The following is an 11,048-nucleotide window of genomic DNA, read 5'->3' as shown; positions in this document are numbered from 1 at the left end:
ACGACCAGGTGCTTCTCCTGAGATTTCAGACAGAGGAGTGAAAAGAAGTATCAGAAGAGTTGTCCAAGAGCAAAGGACTACCTGTGGAGAGCTTCAGAAAGACCTAGAATCAGCAGGTACAACTGTATCAAAAGTGAACAGTAAGTAATGCACTCAACCTCCATGACCTGTATGCACCCTCACCACACAAGACTTCATTGCTGAACAAAAAGAAAGGCATGTTCAAGCGCGTTTAAATTTTGCTCAAAAACATTTAGACAAGCCTATGAAATACTGGGAGAATATACTCTGGTCACATGAGACCAAAATTGAACTCTTTAGATGCCATAATACACACCATATTTGGATGGAAAAAGGCACTACATATCACCCCCAAAACACCATACCAACAGTGAAGTTCTGAGGTAGGAACAACATGGTGTGGATCTGTTTTTCAGCAAAACTCACTAGCAAATTTATGCAAACTTCATATAATTGAAGTAAAGATGAATGGACAAATGTATTGTGACATTCTCGATAAAAGCCTACTGCCACCTATCAAGATTATGAAGATGAAACAAAGGTGGACATTTCATCAAGACGATGATCCTAAACACAAAGCCAATGACACTCTCACTTGGTTTCAGAGAAACAAAATAAAGCAGCTAGAATGGCCCAGCCAATCACCTGACATGAATCCAATGGAAAATTTATGGAAGAAACTAAACCTCAGAGTTCATAGAAGGAGGCCATGGAACCTTCAGGATTTGAAAAGTGTTTGTGTGGAAGAATGGGTCAAAATCATACCTGAGCAATGTACACAGCTAGCGACTAGTTTCTCCATAACAGGGTTGTGGAGTCGGTAAGCCAAACCTCCGATACAGACTCCTCAATTTCACTGACTTCTGACTCCACACGACCCAGACCCCGACTCCACAGAACTGTCTCACTACTGATCATGTACATAAAGTGCAGTACAGATTTATCTCAACTAAATGCTGAGATCCTTAGATCCGGAACACAATGGACATTTATAAGAAATTTCATAACCTTCCAAAATTCTTATGAAAAAATGTACATCCCATACTGCACTGAACTGCTGAACCAATTTATTACACATTTTAGGAGCTGGAGTCTTTCCATTTTACACCGACTCCACAGCCCTGCTCCATACAGGAGGCTTCTTAAAGCTATTAACACAAACAAAGGCTTTAGTACGAAGTAGTAAATACATTTAGTCTTGTTCAATACTTTTTCCCTGGATCGTTTCTCATTATCACACATAACTTTTATTTATGGACATCTACAGTTTGATTTCTTTATATGTGTGGGTTTGATGGGTTGTTTCCAACATCTGGGGAAAATTTCTTGTCAATAGCACCTTTAGAAATATATTTACTTAGAAAATTGGTGATGTGTTCAATACTTATTTCACCCGCTGTGTATTACGAGACTTGTAATGTGTTATTACTATAAAAAAAAATTCCATTACTTTTGGGTACTGTCCTAAGTTGGTTCGACCATACCCAGCAGATCATGTCTTCTGAAGTATTACCACGAGTAGGTCCTGAAATCTTCTTATAAAGGATCTTAGAATTTCAGGATGCAAATGTTCCATGAGGCTTTGTGCTGAAATGTTGGAATAAAAATGTCCCCAGAACCCACATAACACTGTTTATCGTCACCTAGGCCAGGTAATTAAAAGGTTTATCCAGGACTATTTTTTTCTTTATTATGGGCCTAAAACTTACTGGCAGATAATTGCTACCTCTACCGCAAATCTCTCCTGGCACAGAGCAGTCACAGGCCACTCCTGCCGGTGATTCAGCAGCTTCCAATGATGTCACTTCCACAGAGCAGTGTCTTCTATTCTGCTCTGATCTGTTGCGGGGCGTGACTGCCTAACTGCAGGGGGAGCCGACTGTCAATCAGAATTATGTCGTCAGTCACGCATCATCGATAGAATCACCTGGAAGGAGTGATTGGTGACTGCTGTGAGCCGGCGCCGGGTAGAACAGGCAAGTAGTTAGCAATTGACTACCTGTTAGTTTTTAGGCCCATACTACAAATAAAAAAAATTAGCCCTGAAAAAAACCTTTTAAGTTTCTTACTATAGGCAGTCCCCAGGTTATTAACTAGATAGGTTCTGTAGGTTTGTTCTTAAGTTGAACTTGCAAATAGGAACAGATACCGAGTCGGCATAAAATAAATACCTCATCACTCACCTCTGCAGCTGCCCTGTTTGGTCCTCTTCTTTCTGCAGTCGTGCACCGTATATCCCCTGCATGAGCGTCAAACATGTATGGTACTCTTGATTAAGGGGTTAAATGGATATTTATGCCTTAGCGGTCAGGTATAAATTCTGTTTGTCTGGCTTTTTCGATGCCTCTGTGTAGTAACAGTGCCGCCATATAGTGATGACTGCATTGTGTCTCCACATAGTAATAGTTTATCCTTTTATGCCTCCACAAAGTAACAGTGCTTCCTCTGTGCCTCTTTTTAGTAATAGTGCCCACTGTGTAATTGTATATATTATGTAGAAAAATGATAATTACTTACGGGTAATTTGATTTTCCAGAACCATGACAGCACCGCACATGAGAGATGGCATCCGCCCCCAGGAACAGGAAACCTGCAGCAGAGATAAAAGAATGGGGCGGCCACTCTCTCCTCAGTTTGTTTCAGAGTATGGAAGATGACCGCTTTGTTAGTACACATTCATGTATCATATTTACATTGCATAGCTGTATATTAGCTCTTACCTATATGTTCAAAGGTATGTATATATATATTATCTATATATCTATATATATCTATATATCTATATATCTATATATCTATATATATATATATATATATATATATATGTATATTTTTTTTTTTTTGTGAATCACACAACCATCACCAAGATAGGGCGGGAATTAATGCGGTGCTGTCATGGTTCTGGAAAATCAAATTACCCGTAAGTAATTATTTTTTCCCTTCACCCTGACAGCACCGCACATGAGAGGAAGAAATAGAAGACTCCTAGGGTGGGGCAACAGCAGATAACACCTTTCTCCCGAAAGACAAGTTTGATAGACCTAAGTCTAGCCTATAATGTCGGAAGAAGGTAGAGGGTGAAGACCATACTGCCGCTCTACAAATCTGTTCCACCGAGGCGTTTGCCCTTTCCGCCCAGGATGTGGCAATAGAACGCGTGGAGTGGGCCGTAACACCCTGTGGGGGGATTTGGCCAGAAGAGGAATACGAAAGTGAAATAGCCGTACGCAACCACCGTGCAATAGTTGCCTTTGAGGCCTTTTTTCCCCTGTTTGTCCCCTGGAAGGTTACAAAAAGGGCTGATGACTGACGCCAAGATTTTGTGGCTTCTATGTATTGAAGCAGGCAGCGTCTGACATCAAGACAATGGAAGGTTTGCTCTCCCTGGGATTTTGGTTGAGGACAAAATGAGGGTAAGATAATTTCCTGGTCCCTATGAAATTTAGAATTGACCTTTGGTAGGAAGGCCGGGTCAGTTTTAATAATTACTCTGTCATCCTGGAAGGTAGTGTAAGGGGGGTTCACTGAAATAGCCTGCAGCTCGCAAGTACGGCGGGCTGAAGTTAACGCAACCAGGAGGACAGTTTTAAGGGTCAAAGATTTTATTGAAATAGAGTCAAGAGGCTCAAAGGGGGAAACAGAGCATTTAAAACTAAATTTAGATCCCAGGGAGCCACCTTGGGAGATAATTTTGAGGGTCTAGATGTAAAGGAGGCTCGGATGAACCTATAGACCCAAGGGTGGTCAGCAAGTTTGTGATCAAACAGCGCACCCAGGGCGGAGACATGCACCTTCAGGGTGCTAGTAGATAGCCCTCTCTCCAACCCTTTTTGGAGGAATTCTAAAATTTCTTTTACCGGGACTTCTTGGCCTGTCTGGGACAACTGTCGCCCCGAGAATTCCAGGAATTTTTGCCAAATTTTTTGATATTTTTCTGAGGTGACTTTTTTCCTGCTAGCGAGCAATGTGGTCACTAAAGGGTTCGAGAATCCTTTTGCTAGTAGAAGTCCCCTCTCAAGTTCCAGGCGGTGAGATGTAGCCTGTGTACTTGAGGGTGTTGAACTGGTCCCTGGTGTAGGAGATCCGATGTATCTGGAAGGATCCACGGGTCCGAGATAGACATGCGCCTGAGCCACGTGAACCATGCCCTTTTCGGCCAAAAGGGAGCTATGAGTATTACTCATGCCCTGTCTTCCCGAATTTTCCTGAGGACTGTCGGGATTAATGGTATTGGGGGAAATGCATATGCCAGATGGAAGTTCCACTGGTATAGAAACGCGTCTACCCCTTCCGGTTGTTCTTTTGGGTTTAGAGAATAGAACTTCTTCACCTTCCGATTTTGTTTTGTGGCGAATAAGTCTACTTCTGGGATGCCCCAGTCGGCACATATTTTCCCAAAGACTTCCTGGCTCAGGGCCCACTCCCCTTGATGTAATGGGTGACGGCTTAGGAAGTCGGCTACTTGATTCTCTGATCCTCTTAAGTATGTCCCGGTTAGAGAGAGAAGGTTGTTTTCGGCCCACAAGAAAAGTTCTTTGGCTTCTGCTATCAGGGATGGTGATCTTGTGCCCCCCTGGCGATTTATATAAGCTATTGTTGTGTTGTTGTCGGATAACACCACCACATGCCTGAACCTTGTATTCTTTCTCCTATTTGAAGAAACGCTTGTCTCACCGCTGACAGTTCTTTTAGATTGGAAGACGCTGCTGTCATTGAGGGCTCCCATTGACCTTGTAGGACCTGATCCCCCACATGCGCTCCCCATCCCCATGGGCTCGCATCGGTGGTGAGGACTACTGGATTTTGTAATGACTACGGTACTGCTTTGCTCAGATTTTCTGGTTTTAACCACCACTTTAGTGAGTTTTGGACCCTTAGAGATAGGAGAATCTTCCGATTTAGATTGTAAGGATTTTTTGCTTGCTCGGCTAGTACCTGCCATTGCAACTCTCTCGTGTGGCTTTGGGCCCACCGCGTTGCTGGAATTGTCGCCGTTAGAACTCCCAGGAGCGACATTGCGTTCCGTAGAGAGATAGATTGTTGCCGCTGAAGAAGTTGCACCTTCTGTTGGATAGACTGAATTTTCCTCTGTGGGAGGATACACTCCTGTTTGGTGGAATCTAGTAGGATCCCGAGGAATTCTTGAGACTGTGTTGGGACAAGTCTTGATTTCTTCAGATTTATCATCCACCCCAATTTCGTTAACACGTCCAGAACTGTTGTGACTGCTTTCTCGCAATCTTCTTTGCTGTTTGCTATCACCAAGAAATCGTCCAAATAAGGCACCAGTAATATGTCTTGTTTTCTGATGAAGGACGCCACTTCGGAAATAATTTTGGTAAATATGCGAGGTGCTATGGCTACCCCAAATGGAAGACATTGATACTGTAGGTGGGTGGGAGTTTTATCGAGGTTTACTAGTAGTCTGAGATATTGCTGATGTTGGATTGCGATTGGCACATGGTAGTAAGCGTCTGTAAGATCGATTACTGCCATATAACAGTTTGGGTTGAGCACTTTTATCGCCGTCCTTAGAGTCTCCATCTTGAATTTCTCTATATGAATGTAACGATTTAAGGCCCTCAAGTTGAATATCACCCTCAACGAGCCGTCTGGTTTTGGCGTTAGGAACAGGGTGCTGTAAAACCCTTTCCCTATTTCCTGATGAGGAACCTTTACTAATACCTCTTTTTGTATGAGGAGACGAACTTCTCTTTCCAGCGTGGCCTGATTTTTTCCCGCCACTTGGGTCATTGTCACACGATTTGGTGGGAGGTTGGAGAATTTGAGTTTCAGACCTTCCGATAATAGGTTGGTTATCCACTGAGAAGCCGGCAGTGCCGCCCAGTGGTGGACGAACCACCGGAGTCTTCCCCCCACCGGAATCCTGGCGTTATTGGTGTTTGGGATCAGACTTAGGGGGAGGCTTGTTGAAAAGGAATCCTTTTTCTTTTCGATCTCTCCAAGGTCTGCGCCGGCCAGGCCTGTCATCTGAACGGCCGCGGGTCCCCCTGTATCCAGATCCCCGAAAGGACGAACGGGAAGCCTCCCATCGGCGCCTAGGAAAGGAAGGAGGTGGAAATCGCTTCTTTTTGTCAGACGCTTTTTCAAGAATCTCGTCCAGAGCTTTATCGAAAAGATATTGCCCTTCACAGGGTACTCCGCAGAGTTTGACTTTTGACTGGAAGTCAGCCGCCCAATTCTTCAGCCATAATGCTCTACGCCCAGAGTTGGATAAAGCAGAAGCACGTGCGGCCCCCCTGACAGAATCAATTGATGCATCTGCCAGGAATTTTGCGGCCCCTTGCAGGGAGGGCAATGCCTCTAGTAGTTTTTCTCATGGGTACTTATTTTTGATTTGGTCACCTAACTCCTCCAGCCACTTGACTATAGCACGTGCCGTGCAAGTGGCCGCAACCCCGGTTTTAAATGACCATGTTGATGCCTCCCAAGCTGATTTTAGAAAGGCATCTGCCTTCTTGTCAAGGGGGTCTTTTAGGGCTCCCATATCCTCAAAAGGCAATGCTACCCCTTTAGAGGTGCTGGCTATGGCGGCGTCTAATTTAGGAGCCTTTTCCCATTTTTCACATACCGCTTCATCAAAGGGGTACTTGCGTTTTAAGGCTTGAGGAATGGAGATCTTCTTATTGGGCTTTTTCCATTCTTTCTTAATTAGATTAAGTATATTATCATGGAAGGGAAAGACTTTCCGCTTCTTTTCCTCCAAGTTGCTGAACATACTATCCTGAACTGACCGCGGCTCCTTTGGGGTTTCCACCCCCATAGTTGCTCTGACTAGTTTGAGCAGTTTTCCAATATCCTCTGACTGGAAATACGGGTGGCCATACTCCTCATCCGAGGAGTCTAAGTCTGAGGCATCAGAGGGGGTTAACACTCCCGGCTCATCCCCTGAATCTATGTCCGACCCCTGTTCACTTGCTGGGGGAGGGGGATTTTCTTTAGCCGCCTGATGTTTCAGCTGCTCTTTAACTGTGGATTTAACCTCTTCCCATATTATTGTCCTAATGTTCTGTAATAAGGAAGGTGATTCTTTTGCGACTGTTTTATCTATACAGGCCCGGCAGATTCTTTTGGTATATAGTTTAGGGAGTGTCACCTTACATAGTGGACAAGCCCTATTCTTTTGTTTGGAGGTGGCTTTCCTTCCCTAAAAAGACACAATAGTGTATCAGTGTGTGTGATCTTGCCTTACAAAGGCACTCACCCCTCCAGGACCCCGGATACCGCGGTAGTTTGCGCCTCCTCAGACATTCTGGGTGCAGGCATCTCCGGATCCATCGCTGGTTCGGTCATTCTAGCAGGCAAACTGCGTGCTGTAGAGGACCAGCGGCTAATCGGTTGCTCCCTGTATATATAAGGAGCGGTGTGCGCGCCTCTGGAACAGCTTCCGCCCGGAAGTGTCCAGCACACCGGCTCCTTCGGCGTGTGACGTTACTTCCGGCGTGACCGGAAGTCGTCATCCTTCACTTCGGCGGCCGGCGTCAGCGAAGGACACGCCCCCTGCCCCGGACCTGCCTCCTGCCCAGAGCGGTCGCCGGGGAGTCCGGCGAGGGGAAAAAGGCGCGGTACAGCAGCTCCTTCACCCGGGCAGCACCGCACGCAGTGCCGCCGAGCATGGCTGGTCCCCCCCGCGGACCTCGGCCTCCGGACCGGAATCATCAGAGGGTATCCCTCCGGAGGTATGAGCTCTGCCACAGGCGTCCACCTGCAGGAACAGGAAACCAAAACTGAGGAGAGAGTGGCCGCCCCATTCTTTTATCTCTGCTGCAGGTTTCCTGTTCCTGGGGGCGGATGCCATCTCTCATGTGCGGTGCTGTCATGGTGAAGGGAAAACACAGTGGGGGCACTATTATTTGTAAGGCCTTTGCGCCCTCATACATTAGTAATCAGACAAATTAAAAATCCACATAAAATCCTACAATAAAGTAAACTTAAATTCACATCCCCTTGCTCCCACAAAAGGAGCTGTGGCTTACTTTTCTCCCTCCCTGAAGCGAGGTGACATCTCCTCCATGACCCCGACCTCTGGCAGACCTCAGATCTCAAGCATCCTGTGGCTTGTCAGAGGGAGCGGAGGAACAGGGAGCCAACGCCTCTATGCTCTATCACAATTATTTACAGCATCTGCGTTCCGTCAAGGATGAAAAAATCCTAATCGGTCACATTGGGGCTTTCATCGGACTGCACAGCGAAACGGATTTTTTTAAGATGCTGTAAGATTCGAAAAGTCATCAAATGGTACAATGAAGAACCTAAAGAGTGGATAATTCACAAGTTATATGCTTGGTAATGTCACTTACTATTCACCTTACAAATGGACCATATAATTATACAAATTCTGTATGTGTTTCTTTTAAGGTATTGGAATTTAACAAAACAGGGCAATAATTCAATAATTTAAAAAATTGCTGTCATAGAGGGAGAAAGTGTTTTCCATTAATCCATGGAAAATGATTTTTATTCAGCACTGATACAAAAAGTTTTTGTATAGTCTAAGCTTTAAAGAGGCTGGAGGCAGGCCCCCATGCTAGGACCTCCAGTGATCACTAGGATGAAGGTTCCAACAACACTGTCCTCCCCACTGCAGACAGGGATTGAATAGTATGGTGGTGCACGCGCGTTGCAGCTCCATTCACATTTATAAGACAACCAAGAGAGTAGGAACGTGACCCCAACAATCCCTTTCATCATAAACTCACAAAAGGTCATCACAGTGAAAATCTCCTAAAACATCTTGACTACATTCGCCACATATGTACCAGGAATGTGTGCACTGATCAGTCAAAACAGCAAAGGTGGCGGCTGTGTTATACAGACCGCACCTGAAAGTAAATACTGCTACTGGAGCTAGCTAAATTTAACCTCTTATATGCTGCTGTCACAACTGACGCTAAAAACAAGGTGTGCGTCCTTTCTGTAGCCCACCACTCTTGATAGTGGGGCACCGATGCATTGTCTGGTGGCTTAGGCCTTGTTTGCACACCTATTAAGCCCAGCATTCGACTGCGCTTCATATAGTATTGATTATTATGCAATAGACCCCAATACTACAGTCAAATCCCCAAAAATAGCAGCATCTCCAAAGTGTTTAAGATGCATTTTGCATCCTATTTTCTGCATCTTCTTGCTCTAACTAGTGTTTGACCTTCATCGGATGACATCATTGATACACTACTCACAAAGGTTGGGATATTTGGCTTTCAGGCGAAATTTCAGGATAAACCTAAAATGCACTCTTACCTTTTCAGGTGAACTTAATGTGACCTTCCCTAAACTTTTGAATGCACATGTCCAACTGTTCAGTGTTTCACGACTTTTGGTCCAAATGGACAACTGTGCAGTTACTCTGTGTGACTGCAGACTTATGAGTCCACCAGCGCACACACTACGTACTGCGGGGATTTGACAGTTTCTGACCCGGGACCGGAGGGTATGTAAGAGTTATACATACTCCCATCCAGTGGGCATGGACTCACTCCATACACTTGCATAAAGAGAGACCACAATCTCGGCCGAAGACCCCCGTTCCTGTAATTGTAAATCTCCTATGAACGCCAGGGTGTGGTCAGAGTTCATAGGAGATTGTGATTTTTTTTGCTGCACATAGCAGGGGTGAAGTACTGCTATGTGTACCACAAGTGATCGGATGATTGTAGTAACAGGCGATTAAAAACACTGTATCTATCCCAAAATGGTATTAAAAAAAACTAGTCAGCTTGGTGCAAAAAATAAGCGCTGACCCAGCCTCAGATCACAAAAATAGATGTGCTAGGGGTCTTGGAAAATGGCAACTTTTTTTTTTTACTTACAAATTTTGGATTTTTTTTCATCACACAACCCCTTAACCCCTGGAGCTATTTTTGTTTTTGCGTTTTTTTGCTCCGCTTCTTCCCAGAGCCATAACGTTTTTATTTTTTGGTCAATATGGTCATGTGAGGGACGAGTTGTACTTTTCAATTACACCACTGGTATTACCATGTCGTGTACTGGAAAACGGAAAGAAAATTCAAGGTGCGATGAAATTGCAAAAAAGTGCAATCCCACACTTGTTTTTTGCTTGGCTTTTTTGCTAGGTTTACTAAATACTAAAACTGACCTGCCATTATGATTCTACAGGTTATTACGAGTTCATAGACACCAAACATGTCTAGGTTCTTTTTTATCTAAGTGGTGAAAAAAATTCCAAAATTTGTAAAAAAATAAAAATAAAAATTCCGCTATCTCCCAATACCCGTAGCGTCTCCAATTTTTGTGATCTCGGGTTCGGTGAAGGCTTATTTTTTGCGTGCCGAGCTGACGTTTTTAATTATACCATTTTGCTGCAGATACGATCTTTTGCTCTCCCGTTATTTTAATGCAATGATGTGGCAACCAAAAAAAAAAACCATAATTCTGTTGTTTTTACTTTTTTTTATTCTTACGCTGTTTAGCGGTCGGATTAATTTTTTTTTTATAATGATAGATCGGGCGATTCTTAACGCAGCGATACCAAATATGTGTATGATTGATTTTTTATTTTGAATGGCGCGAAGGGGGTGATTTGAACATATATATATATATATATATATATATATATATATATATATATATATATATATTATTTTTATATTTTTTAAACTTTTTTGTTTTACTTTTAGCATGCTTCAATAGTCTCCATGTGAGACTAGAAGCTGCACTACTTTGGGCGCTCATAGCAATCAGGCAGTGACAATCATAGAGGTCTGCTGGAGACATCTGGTTGTCATGCCAACCCATCGTCGATGGGTGGAATTCCCGGCGTGGTTGCCGCAAACGCATATTAAATTCCACTCTCAGAATTTGATAGCAATATTTAACTACTTAACAGCTGCGAGTGGATCACGATTCCACTCGCAGCTGTTAGAGGCACATGTCAACTGTTCAAAACTATTGCTTCTACTTAAATGCCCTACTTTCATGCTAAAATATCACTTTATCATGAACTTCTTATGTTTTCCATAAATTTTACCCAAAAGCCAAATATCCCT

At 43.9% G+C, this 11,048-nt stretch overlaps 1 protein-coding gene across 2 annotated transcripts in view; it reads right to left on the bottom strand.

Moving 5' to 3' along the window:
* Window positions 1–11,048, bottom strand: part of LOC143767144 (uncharacterized) — a 35,241-nt gene that overhangs the window by 6,568 nt on the left and 17,625 nt on the right. The window lies entirely within an intron of this gene.

The sequence above is a fragment of the Ranitomeya variabilis genome, chromosome 4, assembly GCF_051348905.1.
Source record: "Ranitomeya variabilis isolate aRanVar5 chromosome 4, aRanVar5.hap1, whole genome shotgun sequence".
NCBI lineage: Eukaryota > Metazoa > Chordata > Amphibia > Anura > Dendrobatidae > Ranitomeya > Ranitomeya variabilis.
The sequence above is the reverse complement of the archived record's forward strand: the minus strand, read 5'-3'. Positions and strand labels throughout refer to the sequence as shown.